A 13,516-nucleotide genomic window follows, 5' to 3' on the forward strand; every position below is an offset into this window, starting at 1 on the left:
AATTCTGCTGTTTCTGTCTCTGCTCAGTCAACACCTCTAGTTTTCTCTGTGGAACAGTCTACTGAGAGAAAGAGGAGAGAGAAGAAGAAGGCTCCTGTTGTTGATACGTCATTAAGACGTTGCACTCGGAGCGCGACAAAGCTTGATGGATTCAAACATGTGGTTTTTGAGCAGCTCTCACTTCAACCATCAAAGAAGCACCCCCGCACAAAGCCCATGGAGGACAAGGCCCAGCCCACTTCTACGGCTAACTCTGAAGATGCACACACTACTGCACCACCACATACTCTGATTCGAGTTCTTCAGGCCGTGGGCGCGGAGCTGGAGATTGATCCTTCTCTTCTATTAGTGGAAAAGCTTATGGCTAATCCACAGGAGGATTCTTCTGCATCTTCAGCTTAATGTTTATGATATCTTCTATGTCGAGGCCGGGAGTGCATGTTATGTTTGTTTTCTTTATGGTTGAAATGATACCGATCTGGGATGTGGCACTTTGTGATTCTGAACTTTGTTATCTTTTGGATGGCATGGCATTGTGTCTCATGCTCTATTTGCTATTCTACGCATCGGTCATTAATGAATCGTGTTACAATGCGTAGTTGGAAAAATTTATGTTGGAATGTTCGTGGTCTGAATTTTGAGGCTAGGCAGCGTTCTGTTAGGGAGAAAGTGACTGATAGTCAGTGTTCGGTGGTTTGTCTGCAAGAAACTAAATTATCTTCATGCTCGTGTACTACTATGAAAAGCATATGTCCCTATGGTTTTGACCAATTTGTTGAGTCTCCATCTAGGGGAGCCACTGGGGGTCTTTTAGTTTTCTGGAGATCCAATGTGTTTCATGGCACTCTGCTAGAAGTTAAACCCTATGCCATCGTTATGCAATTTACCTTTGTCCATAATAAGAACAGTGGTTTCTGGTTAATGTGTATGGACCCTGTCAGGGTGAATTGCGTGATGAGTTTGTTTCTTGGATCTATAATTTAGACATTGACCCAGACAAGAAGTGGATGTTGATGGGGTACTTCAACTTTATTCGTTCTACTGAAAATAGGAATCTCCTAGGTGGTGATATCAATGATATGTTTATTTTCAATGAAATTATTGGCCATTTGGGACTGCTGGAACTTCCTTTAAAAGGAATAAAGTTCACTTGGTCTAACATGCAGGACATGCCTCTTCTGGAATAGTTGGACTGGGTTTTTACCTCTGCTAGTTGGATTAGCATTTATCCCATGACACAAGTGACTCCTTTGGCTAAGACTGCGTCTAATCATGTACCTTGTCTGGTTACCATCGGTACAACAATTCCAAAAGCCCATATCTTCAGGTTTGCAAATTTTTGGGTCCATCGGGCTGGTTTTATAGATTGTGTGCAGGAGGTCTGCACTCGTCCTTCTCGTAAGACCCATATCTCCGCAATTATTGTGGATAAACTAAAGGCTTTGCATTTTGCTTTGAAGAAATGGCAAAAGGGTTTGTCACATATTAAAAAGTTAATTGAGAAGTGTAACTGGGTAATTCTTTGGTTGGACAATCTTGAGGACATGAGATCTCTTTCAAGACCTGAGTTTAATTTTTGGAAAATCACTAAATTGCATCATGACCATCTGTTTCACATGCAATATCTTTACTGGAGGAAGAGATGTACCATCAGGTATATCAAAGTGGGAGAGGAAAATTCCAAGTTCTTTCAGGCCATGGCAACTGAAAGATATAGAAAGAATTCCATCGCTAGCCTTTCACTGTCTGATGGCACAGTCACATCAAACCATGAGGAAATGGCCAAAGAGTTCTTGTTATCTTTCAAAAGCAGAATGGGGACGGTGTGGCCCATATCTTTGGATGAAAACATATTGTCTTTAATACCTAGGGTTCAGGGCTTGGAGGTGCTCACAAAACCATTCGATCTAAAAGAAATTGACTAGGTTATTAAAGACTTGCCTATTGATAAGGCCCCTGGGCCTGATGGTTTTAATGGCCTTTTTTAAAAAAGTGTTGGCGCATAATCTCTGCTGATTTTATTCAATTGGTTCATGAGTTCCATGCTGGAACAGTCCATTTAGAAAATCTCAATGATGCATATATTACTTTGATCCCAAAGAAGCAGACACCTGAGAGTGTGGGAGAGTTTAGGCCTATTTCACTCACCAGTGTCGGCCTAAAATTTCTTACAAAGCTTGCTGCTAACAGATTTCAACAGGAGATCACCAAATGTGTGCATAAAAACCAATATGGCTTCATAAAATCAAGAACAATACAGGATTGTCTTGCTTGGACCTTTGAATATATCCATCAGTGCAATCAGTCTAAAAGGCCCATCCTTTTTCTAAAGTTAGACTTTGAAAAGGCTTTTGATTCTATCCAGCATGAGGCTATCATAAGGATTCTTGTTGCAAAAGGTTTTGATGACAGATGGATTATTTGGATTAAGCAGTTGTTGTCATCAGGCACTTCTTCTGTCCTACTAAATGGAGTTCCTGGTAAACATTTTAAATGCAGATGTGGAGTTAAGCAAGGGGACCCAATCTCTCCCTTGCTTTTTGTCATAGCGGCTGATCTCTTGCAGACATTGATCAATGATCTTCTTTAGCAAGGTTTAATAAGCAGGCCTCTGCCAACCCATGATCCTTAGTTTCCTGTAGTTCAATATGCCGATGACACATTGCTTTTCTTAAATGCTGAAAAAGGTCAATTGGGGGCACTGAAATCAGTATTGCATTCTTTCTCAGAGGCAACTGGACTTCAGATTAACTTCCATAACTCCTCCATGTATCCTATTAATGTGATTCACCAGGATGCTATTGATCTGGCTGCCTATTTTGGATGTAAGTTAGGCAAAATGCCTTTCACATACCTGGGTCTACCAGTGGGGACTACCAGGCCAAAAATTGTGGATCTTCTTCCCGTTGTGGATTGTATGGAGAGAAGATTGACATCAAGCTCTTGGTTTTGCCTCAAGTGAGTAGATTGCAATTAGTAAACTCTGTCATTTCTTCTTTGCCTATCTTTTTCCTCTGCAGCTTGTCAATTCCTCAGGGTATTTTGAAGCAGTTGGAAAGGATTCAGAGGCAGTGTTTGTGGAGGAAATATGGGCAGGAAAGGGGCCATTCGTTGGCTACTTGGCCACTTTTCTGCAGGCCTAAGTCGAAGGGTGGGCTTGTAATCCTAAACCTTGGTTTGCAAAATGATGCTCTCCTTCTGAAACATCTGAACAAATTTTATAATAAGATGGATGTGCCTTGGGTTCAGTTAGTCTAGGATTCTTACTATTATCAAAGGATTCCACATGATACTATTCTTTGTGGCTCTTTTTGGTAGAAGGATGTCTGCAAATTGATGGAGAATTTTAGAGCAGTTACTTCGATTGAGGTGCATAGTGGAGATATTGTGCTGTTCGGGTCTGATTATTGGCAACTTGGAAACAGTGTTGTCCCTCTGGAAGATCGACTTCCTAGACTCTATTCATTTTGTCTCCACAAAAACCTCTCAGTTCGGGAAGTCTTTCAGGCTAGCAGTTTCCAAGAACTTTTTTACTTGCCTCTTTCCGAACAAGCCTTTCAGGAACTACATCAGCTTTTCTCCTTAATGGGGTCCTTCCATTTGGACAGTACCTCTCTTGACTCTTGGGGGTGGAGGCATGGAAAGAAGTCTAAATATACTGCAAAAAAGTTTTATGACTTTGTCTATCAGCCAATGGTAGCTAACCGCATTCTGGGGTGGATATGGAAAAGCTGTTGTACAATGTCGATTAAGATGTTTGCTTGGCTTGTAATAATGGATAGGGTTAACACTAAAGACATGATCCAGAGGAGGCATTGGAGGATTAATGAGGGACCAGAATGTGTTCTTTGTCCTACTGGGATTTTGGAGGACAGAAACCACCTCTTTTTCAGTGCAATTTCAGTGCACGCGTGTGGAATTACCTGCAAATTATATGGAAAGACAGTGATGACATGGTGGAGATTGCTTGCCATGCTAGAAAGGACTTCAACAAACCTTTCTTTGGGGAGGTGCTTTTCACTGCATGGTGGAATATTTGGAAGGTTAGGAATGACAGAGCTTTCAGGAACATCAAGCCATCTTTCAGGATGTGGAAAAATGGCTTCATTCATGACCTCACTCTACTTTCTCATAGAATCAAACGAAAGTATAGAGATTCCTTACATGAGTGGATTGATTTTCTTCCTCCTTGAGGAGAGTTGCTTCTATGTAACACTGTAATTATTAGATTTAGTGCACCCCTCCTTTGTATAGCCTTCTTTTGTTTCTTCTTTTCTTTGTTCTTGTTTCTTTTCCTCACCTTGAGGAAACACTGTATGGTTTCTACTTTCTTTTAATAAAATGCTGTGGGGTGTAAGCCCTGCAGTCTTCATGGTAAAAAAAAACACTGGCACGTTCTTCTAGAGGATTTCGTATCTCAAAAATAACATTCACAAGATCTTGAAAGTATTCCGATTTGTCAGAATCAGGAGGCACCGACACTCCAACATCTACAACAATATCATAATCAGCAAAAAATAAAAAAAATAAAAGTACATGAACAAGCAATCAGTTCAACTATATGAACACTACAAGTGCACAAACATGACAACAGGTCAGTTCATGAACATGACAACAACCAATAAAATAATTTAACCCCACCACTCGCACACCGAACTTCAAAATATCAGCTATTTCAACATCATAGTAGTTCTTCTCAGACCGCAACAAACTATTCAGATGCCAGTACAACAGTTGAAACTACACATGGTAATCAATACTCCAACTTGTATGCATGTTACAACAACCTAAAAACTAGACATACCACACATTCCAGGGCAAAAATTAACAACTATCAAAATCCATTCAACTTGTAATGTCCATACGACAACACCTATACAACTAAAAACCTATTAAGCACTAGATCTGATAAAAAATCATTAGCAGAAAACACAAAAAAAGATTTCAGCATAACGAATTACCTGCATTCAACTTGTCTGGACTGGATGATGTACCCATTGAGATCTACAGACCTAAAATCTGCCGAACCAGAACTGCAAGACACATGACAAAAAAATAGGGTTCTTACCTATTTCAGAAATGAAGGACGCCAAACAAAGCAAAACTCTTACCAACAAACGCAAACTCAAACACGGAATCCAGTATCAGACACGCGAGCCGCTCGTTCAAGAGCAAAGGAACCCTAGCGAATCCTGCCTGAGATAGCATGAGAGCAAAAACTTACAAATACAGGAAAAATCTGTATAGAAGGGGACGAAGGGGAGTCAAGGGAAGAGCAAAGGAACCAACAGAGCACAAAGACCTTCCCCCTAGAGTTCAACCCGCCGGCCTACGCTCCCGCGGCGAAACAGGGGAAGCAACTTCTATGCGAGAAGAGGAGAGGAGGGGAACAAAGAAGGAAGCGATTTGCAAATAACTAACCAAAGGGGAGGGGAGAGGAATGGGGGAGAGCGGAGGTTAAAAGGTGAGTGGGAGAAAACCGGCGGCTAAAGCCCACGATCGTGGAAGAAAAATAAAAAGGGCAAAGCCCACTATCTCAGGGCAGTTACTAAAAATAATAGCAAAAATTAAACACAATAACAAAAAAATTAATATAGAGGGAGAAAATGAACAACTAAAGTACAAAAAAGATCTCATAATAGTACAATAAAAATATCAAAAAAGTACAATTGAAATACCTTACAAAATTAAGTATAATATTTCTCAAAAAAATAACAAAAAGTACAAAAAAAGGTGGTAGGATTTGAATCACAAATTCATGTAAAGGACTTGCATCCTCACACTCGTGTACACATATGACGCCGCATCACATTATAAATTGCAGACACTCTCATGGGAGTAAGTATGATAATAGAATAGGGGGTACGTAGGAGGAGGAAAGGTCCTAGCTACGGTGAGGTTGTGCACGCAAGGTTTACGAGTTCAGGCCCTTCTCGGAGGAAGTAACAGCCCTACGTCTCGGTGCCTGGAGGCCTGGTCGACTCGATTATGCGTGAAAGTTACAGGGGGTGTGAAGCCTTGTGTCAGAGGAGGGGGTGGCTTATATAGAGTGTGCCAGGAACCCAGCCATCGCTCGTTACACAGGGTTCAATGTACATTAAGACAGGGCGTTACTGATAACGCCAGCTATAAAGAGATATAAATGATCTTAAAGACTACGGAGTGAACGCCTGACCGTTGCCATCTTGAGTGGCTTTAGATCTGCTATACTCCAAGTGGTTTCTTGTATAGTCGAGTGACTTGTTCTTGGTCGAATGGAATTGGGGTATCCGAGTGAGATAATTGGTCAAGTGGATTGCACTCCAAGGTTACTTCAGTCGGTATTCTTTGTTGCACTTTGGACATTCTTGACTCTAGGGTAGTGACCTTGGGTAGGGCGTCTTAGCGGGCCTATGACCCTACCCTAGGTTAGTGGCATCGTCATTAGCCCCCGAATGGATTGAGGTTCGAGTGAAAAGAGAGTTGAAGTTGGTTTTGATTTGATTCCACGCCTCGGAGGCGTTTCACCGGAATCGGGGAATCATGCTGGGGCTTCAGCTCCGATTCAGTCACCTTGATCAATTCATAGGTCGTCGAGTGAGTTATGCTAATAATCTTCGAGTGAGTTTTGGTACAAAATCATTGGAGCGATTGGTTGCTCTTCCGCCAACAGATTTTACGGGATTCGAAATTTCAGGGAAGCGTGCGGGACGGAGCACGCCGCAGTAATCAAAGTGGATAGATGAGGGTGCCTCGATCATCGCGCCACCTTTTCCGCCATGTATCGGGCAAGCGCCTGCTGTGGGATATGATTAGATCGCTCGGGCCCACTCATCAGCCACTCGGAAATGGACTCATAAATAGCATACGGGCCGATGCAACGCACAGTGCATCTCAATCGTCCCCTTCTTCCTCTGCTTCTCCACCGTGCTCTCCGTCATCTTTGTTGTCTCTGTTCACACGCGATGACTCCGTCGCCATGGGAAAGGACAAGACGGCGGCCCTGGAGCGCTCGAAGAAGGCCGCGGCGGTGAAGGGCAAGAAGATGGGTCGGGGGTCGTCGTCAAGGTCCGGTTTTCCGTCTGGTTGGATCCAGGGGGACTGGATTCGATCTACGATACAGAAGGAGGACTTGGAGGACCTGGCCAGTGGAGACTTGATTGCCCATGGGTCTTGGAGGTTTCCAGGGAACGAGACCGAGCCTCGGCTGCAGGAGGGTGAGTGCGTCCTCCATGCCACTCATGTTGACCGCAGTTTCAGTCTGCCTCCACATCCTTTTTTCTGGGTTTCTTGAACTTTTTTGGTGCTCAACTTCATCACTTCTCCCCCAACACAATCACATATCTCGCTGCATACATCTCTTTGTGTGAAAACTTCTTGGGCTGTCGACCACATTGCGGTTTGTTCAAGCACATCATTACTTGCCGCTCTCAATCTGTGAAGAAGGCAAATCCGAATGACGAAAAGACGCATGTGATCCAAATGTGTGGGGGTTTAGGGTTTCAGACAAGGGGTAGGAGTACTTTTCCAACTATGACCCTTCCTGATTCAGTTAGGGGTGGCAGTCGACCTGGTTCTACTGCCAAGACGTTCCGACTCCTGGTCAGTTGACCGGTCTTCCCCCCTTCACGATGGATATAGTCCGCCAACCCCTCTTCGCTGATCGTGACTCCAGTATAGAAGGGAGAGGTGTCCATGCTAGTCGACCGGGTAGTCCAACTAGTCTGTGATGGCATGACTAGCATGGATTTGTTGGAAGTGTTACTCAGCTGATGCATCCAGCCACTTCAAGCTCGCGATCATACGATGTGGATGTATTCGGGCCCCAACGACACCGCTCGGGTCAACCCAGAGGAAGTCACCGATGAGACGGTGGAGAAGTGGCTGCAGAGCATCACTAGAAACAAAGACAACCCCAGGGGGTCTAGGACGGTTGCACCATTCGACGCCGAGAACGAGCCGGACAAGGTCTGACCTTTGTTTCTGAGTGTATTTTTATTCTGATTTGCAACTGTCCTTGAATCTGATTGATGCATGTTTAACTTCTTGCCTTGCAGATATATACTGAGATGTACTCAATGCCAAACGGAGAGCAAGTGCAGGAGGGAGCAGAGAGCACTGATGAGAGCGGCGACTGGCAATCCCCTGACGGCCATGAAGACGAAAGTGACAACTCGGGCGGTGTCGTGGTTCTAAGACTGACAATAGAATGGGGGGGTAGGAATGTAGAGGCAAGATCCTAGCTATGGAGGAGTTGTACACACGAGTTCAGGCCCTTCTCGGAGGAAGTAACAACCCTACGTCTCGGAACCCGGAGGCGGTTGACTGAATATATGTGTGTGAATTACAGAAAGTGCGAACCCCTGTCCTAGAGGAGGGGGTGGCTTATATAGAGTACGCCAGGACCCCAGCTCCCCTCCGTTACACAAGGTTCAATGCTCATAAAGGAGGGGTGTTACTGGTAACGTCTACAGTAAAGTGGTGTAAATGCCCATAAAGCTACGGTTTAAGTCCTGACCGTTGCAGAGTGGAAGGCTTCTCATCTTCTGGTGGTCGAGTGTCTTCAAGGTGGTCGAGTGAGCGCATCTTCATGGTCGAGTGGATGATGGTTTCTCTTCGAATGCTTCTGATTCTTTGTAGAGATGTCCTTGGGGAGGGTATGTTGGAAAGATCAATGACCCCGAATGGATCAGGGTTTGAGTGGGAAAGGAGTTGGGAACACTTCCGACCCATTATTTGTGCTATGAGTATATCTTGTTCTAGAACAATGAGTTGAGGTGACGACGTCGACTCCTTTCTTAGTCGCCTTGGTCCATTCTTGGTTTTTGTCGAGTGAATTTTCATGGTAGAATTCCGAATGATGATGTGGAGGATGTTTGTCTTCAGTCTGACATGTTGTTCTGCTCTCCGCGGATTTTGCGGGATTCGAATTTTGCGAAGTGCGCCAGACGGACGGAACTGAGGTTATCGAGACGGATTAGGCAAGTCTCCTCGATCCCCGCGCCACCTTTTTCGCCACGTATTGTGCGCGCGACTGTTGCGGGATTTGTTTAGATCGCCTGGGTCCACCAGTCAGTCACTCGGGTGACGACCTTATAAAAGGCCCCGGACCAGGCCTCTGCCCCACGCGCTCCCATTATCTCTTCTTCTTCTCCCAATCTCTCCGCCGCGCTCGCTTTTGCTCTCATAGCCGGACTCTTGCTCGAGCTCGATCCGTTGCCATGGGGAAAGATAAGACGGTGGCGCTGGAGCGCGCGAAGAAGGCGACCGCGAAGGCGAAGGGCAAGCGGACCAGCCGGGGCGGGTCCTCGTCGAGATCCGGCCTGCCGTCGGGCTGGATCCAGGGCGACTAGATCCGCTCGACAATCACCCAGGATGACCTCGACGACCTGGTGGAGGGGGGAATGATCCCCCACAAGTCGGCACGGCTCCCGGGGAACGAAACTGAGCCGCAAGCAAGGGAGGGTGAGTGTGTTCTCCTTGCCACCCCCGTAGATCACGGATTCTCACTGCCTCCCCATCCTTTCTTCCGGGGTTTTTTGAACTTCTTTGGGGGTCAACTCCACCATTTCACTCAAAACACCATAGTCTATCTGGCCGCTTTCGTGTCGATGTGTGAAAACTTCTTGGGCTGTCGACCGCACTGGGGTCTTTTAAAACACATCTTCACCTGCCGCTCCCAGTCGGTCAAAAAGGCTAAGTCGAGTGACGAGAAGACGCAAGTGATCCAGATGTGCGGGGGTCTAGGGATCCAGATGAGGAGCAAGAGTACTTTCCCAGCCATGATTCTTCCTGACTCGGTCCGGGGCTGGCAGTCGACTTGGTTCTACTGCAAGGATCAGCCGACCCCGGGTCAGTCGACTGGACTTCCTCCCTTTTCCTTGGCTCGAGTGGAGAAGCCTGCCCCCTGAAGGTTGTTCCAGAAGAGAAGGCGCAGGTCAAGGTGTTGGTCGAGCGGGTCGTCCAACTCGTCCGCGACGGGGTGACCGGGATGGACCTGCTGGAGGTCTTTCTCGGTCGACGCATCCAACCGCTTCAGGCGTGTGATCATCCGATGTGGATGTACTCTGGGCTCGAGGATTCCACTCGGATCCACCCGGAGGATGTCAGCAAGGATACCTTGGATAAGTGGTTGATGGGGATCACCAGCAACAAAGACAACCCTCGGGGGTCAAGGAGGGTGATTCCATTCGACAACTCGCACCAGCCGGAGCAGGTATAATTCTGTTTTATCAAGTATCTTTCCGATTCACCGTGTGATATCTTGTTTATGGTCGACTGAATTTCCTTTGATCATTGTCTTTTCAGGCCCTCATCGACATGTACTCAATGCCCAACAGAGTGCAGGACCAAGACGCTGAGGAAGAAGCGAGCGGGGGCGAGAACGGCGAGGAGCACTCGGATGCCGAGGAGGACGAGGAGAGCGACGAATCGACTGATGACGAAGAAGTCGACTCACCTCCTCGCAGGGAGAGGAGATCCAAACACGCTCATGACCCGGCGAGCGCTCCGGACTTGGTGGCTGCGCCGACTGGACAGTCTTCGAAGCGTCCCAGACCATCTTCCCCAACGCCGACTGAGAAGGCTCCAAAGCAGTCCAAAGTTGCGCCGCCTCCAGCGCCCAAAGCACCGAAAGCCACCTCCTCCAAACTGCCAAAAGGTTTGCCCAGGATCAAAGTGACCGTTCCTACTATCTCCGGGTAACCATCTGACTTGTCTTTTTCGTCGACTCGATTAACCAGACGTAACCGATTGAATGCGGGTATTTGCAGTGCTGCTACGTCAGAAACCTCTTCTTTCCAGTACCAGGACGAGGAAATGGAAGATGCGGCAACCTCCAACCCAGGTATAAACTCTTGCGATCTTGTTCTTGATTCTTTGGTCGATTGCGTTCGAGTGGTTCACTTGGGGTCGAATGATCTGCCTTGCAGCTCCACCCAACGTCATCAATCTTCCAGATGACGATGAAGATGTGGCTCCTAAGCCCAGGAAGAGCAAGAAGGTAGCAACTGGTAGGATGTGTCGGCAAGAAGCGACTACGACACCTCCCGTATGTCAATCTGAAGACGCGGGCAGGGCCTCTGTGACCTTTGCTGCGCCCTTGTCGAGTGAGCACCCCACACTGCTGACTACGCCTGATTCCTTCAGTCATCCAAATCCACACCACGGAGCTCCAAGCCGCCGCACCTGGGTCATCTGCTCACTTTTTCACCAGCTATCCCATCCCGGACAACCAGTCGGAAGCGGCTGCGGAAGCCATCCGACAGGCTGACATGATGATGGAGCGGGTGAAGATGGTGCATGAGAACAGCCAGGCTGCCTATGACGCCAGTGCTGCCCTTCGGGCCAATGTCCAAGTGAGTAGACTTTCCGACTGTTTTTTCTCTATGAGGAACTGTTACTCGAAAAAATCTTCTTCTACACAGTCTGTTGTTGTTTGCGTCGAATTAGAGCACCCACTGGGTGTTTTGTTGTTTTCGGTAGTTTCGTTCTTCCACTCGATCTGGGCGAGTGGGATCTGAACCGGTGGGGGAACACTAAGTGCACCCACTGGGTGTAGTCCCCGAGACCGCGATCGACTGTTGGCAGTTGACTAGTGTCTGAGTTCTTCTTTCCTTTATTTTTTTCTCCTTACACTCGACTCTGACGGACCGGTCGAGTAGTTTCGTTCTTCCACTCGGTTTGGGCGAGAGGGATCTGAACCAGTGGGGGCACGCTAAGTGTACCCACTAGGTGTAGTCCCCGAGACCGCAGTCGACTGCTGGCTGTCGGCTGGGGTCTGAGCAGTTTTTTTTGTCCGGGTAGACCGGTCGAGTTGGGTCTTAGTCAGCGGGGGCACGCCAAGTGCACCCGCTGGGTGTAGCCCCTGAGACCGCAGTCGACTGTGTGCAGTCGGCTGGGGTCTAAGCGAACTTCTTTAGGTTTTATTAACTCGGAAGTGAATAACCTTTGATCTTATTGACTGATCCATCTTTTGCCTTCTTTAGGTTTTATTAACTCGGAAGTGACCACTTCAAGTAACTGGGTGTCACCACAGCGACCATGTTCACTTCCCTGTTGATGACTTTCAATTGACTTTTGCTCTCAACGTCAGCAAAAATAATCAGAGTGGAATTCACGTGGGGATAACCATCATCATCCTCTTCCTCTTCCTCATCCTCAGCCTTGTCTGCTTCTTTCTCCTTTTCCTTGGGTTGTTTCTCTCGGAACTGCTGGATTAGGAGCAGACACTGCCGAGTGGTATGCTTCGGGTAAATGAAATTACCTTCTTCATCTTTTTTGGTGTGGATATGGCACGGCGAATCCAACACGTCATTCCCATCTTGATCTTTTACTTTCTTGGGGTTCCACGGCCCTTTGGGCTTCCCCTTGAACTTTCCTTGAACCACAGCCAAAGCTTCACCTGGAGCAGCTGGCTTGGCCTTGCGCTTCTATTTCTGACCGGAGTTTCCTCCTCCGGCTTCGTGGGCGACTGCTTTGTGCTTGCCACTTCGGAGTCGCTCCTCTTCTTCACCATTGGCATACTTGGTGGCAATTTCCATCATCCGAACCAGAGTCATATTTCCTGTCCGGCCGAACTTCATATTCAACTCTCGATACCTAACGCCTTCCTTAAAGGCACAAATTGCCTGATGATCCGACACATCTTCTACCGTGTGGTGTAGGGTGATCCATCTCTGGATATAAACCCTCAAAGTTTCATTCGGCTTCTGAAGACAACATTGTAACTTTGTCAAACCTGCCGGCCATTTGCATGTGCCCTCGAATGTTCTGACAAATACTAAGCGAGATCTTCCCAAGTATAGATGCTGCCAGGCGCTAACTGATTCAGCCATGCTCTAGCTGAGCCCTCCAACATCAGAGGAAGGTGTTTCATGGCCACTTCATCATTGCCACCAACAATCTGGACAGCCACTCGGTAGTCTTCAAGCCAAGTGTCAGGCTTGGACTCTCCGGTGAACTTACTAACTCCAGACGCCAACCTGAAGTTGGGGGGAATCACCGTAGCTCTGATAGCTCTGCTGAAGCACTCTGGACCAGAGACATGCACCATGTTGCTGGTTTGTGGATCTCTGTCATGGCCCTCTTAGTGAGCCCTGTTTCTGTCGACCAAGCCCTACACGAGAATAGATCTCGCATCAAAGCCTGGCTCCCTGGGGTCGACTGGAATACCTCGCCCAACACTGTGAGGGCGGCTGTCTTCATGTTGCCGAGGCACGTATGATCCGCTCCTTGGGGGAGGCGTGGGCACTCGACGACGATCATCACGATCGACTCGGTGATCATACTGCTCTTGGTTTCTGTACTGATCTCATCGATCCCCACGTCCCTCACGCCTCGGAGGTGATCTTGGGCTATGGGCCGACTGAACTGTGTCTGCAATCACGGATCTGCTGTGGATTCTATTCCGCGACTGAGATACAACCGTATTCTGTTCTCCCGCCGCCCGGAGTAAGGTTGGATCTGCACCAGACCTCGACCAGCTTCTGACTGGGAGGGTTGGATTGACTCCGCTATCCGGGTAGCAGCTGCCAGA

This window comes from Triticum urartu, chromosome 6, assembly GCF_003073215.2.
Source record: "Triticum urartu cultivar G1812 chromosome 6, Tu2.1, whole genome shotgun sequence".
Lineage (NCBI taxonomy): Eukaryota > Viridiplantae > Streptophyta > Magnoliopsida > Poales > Poaceae > Triticum > Triticum urartu.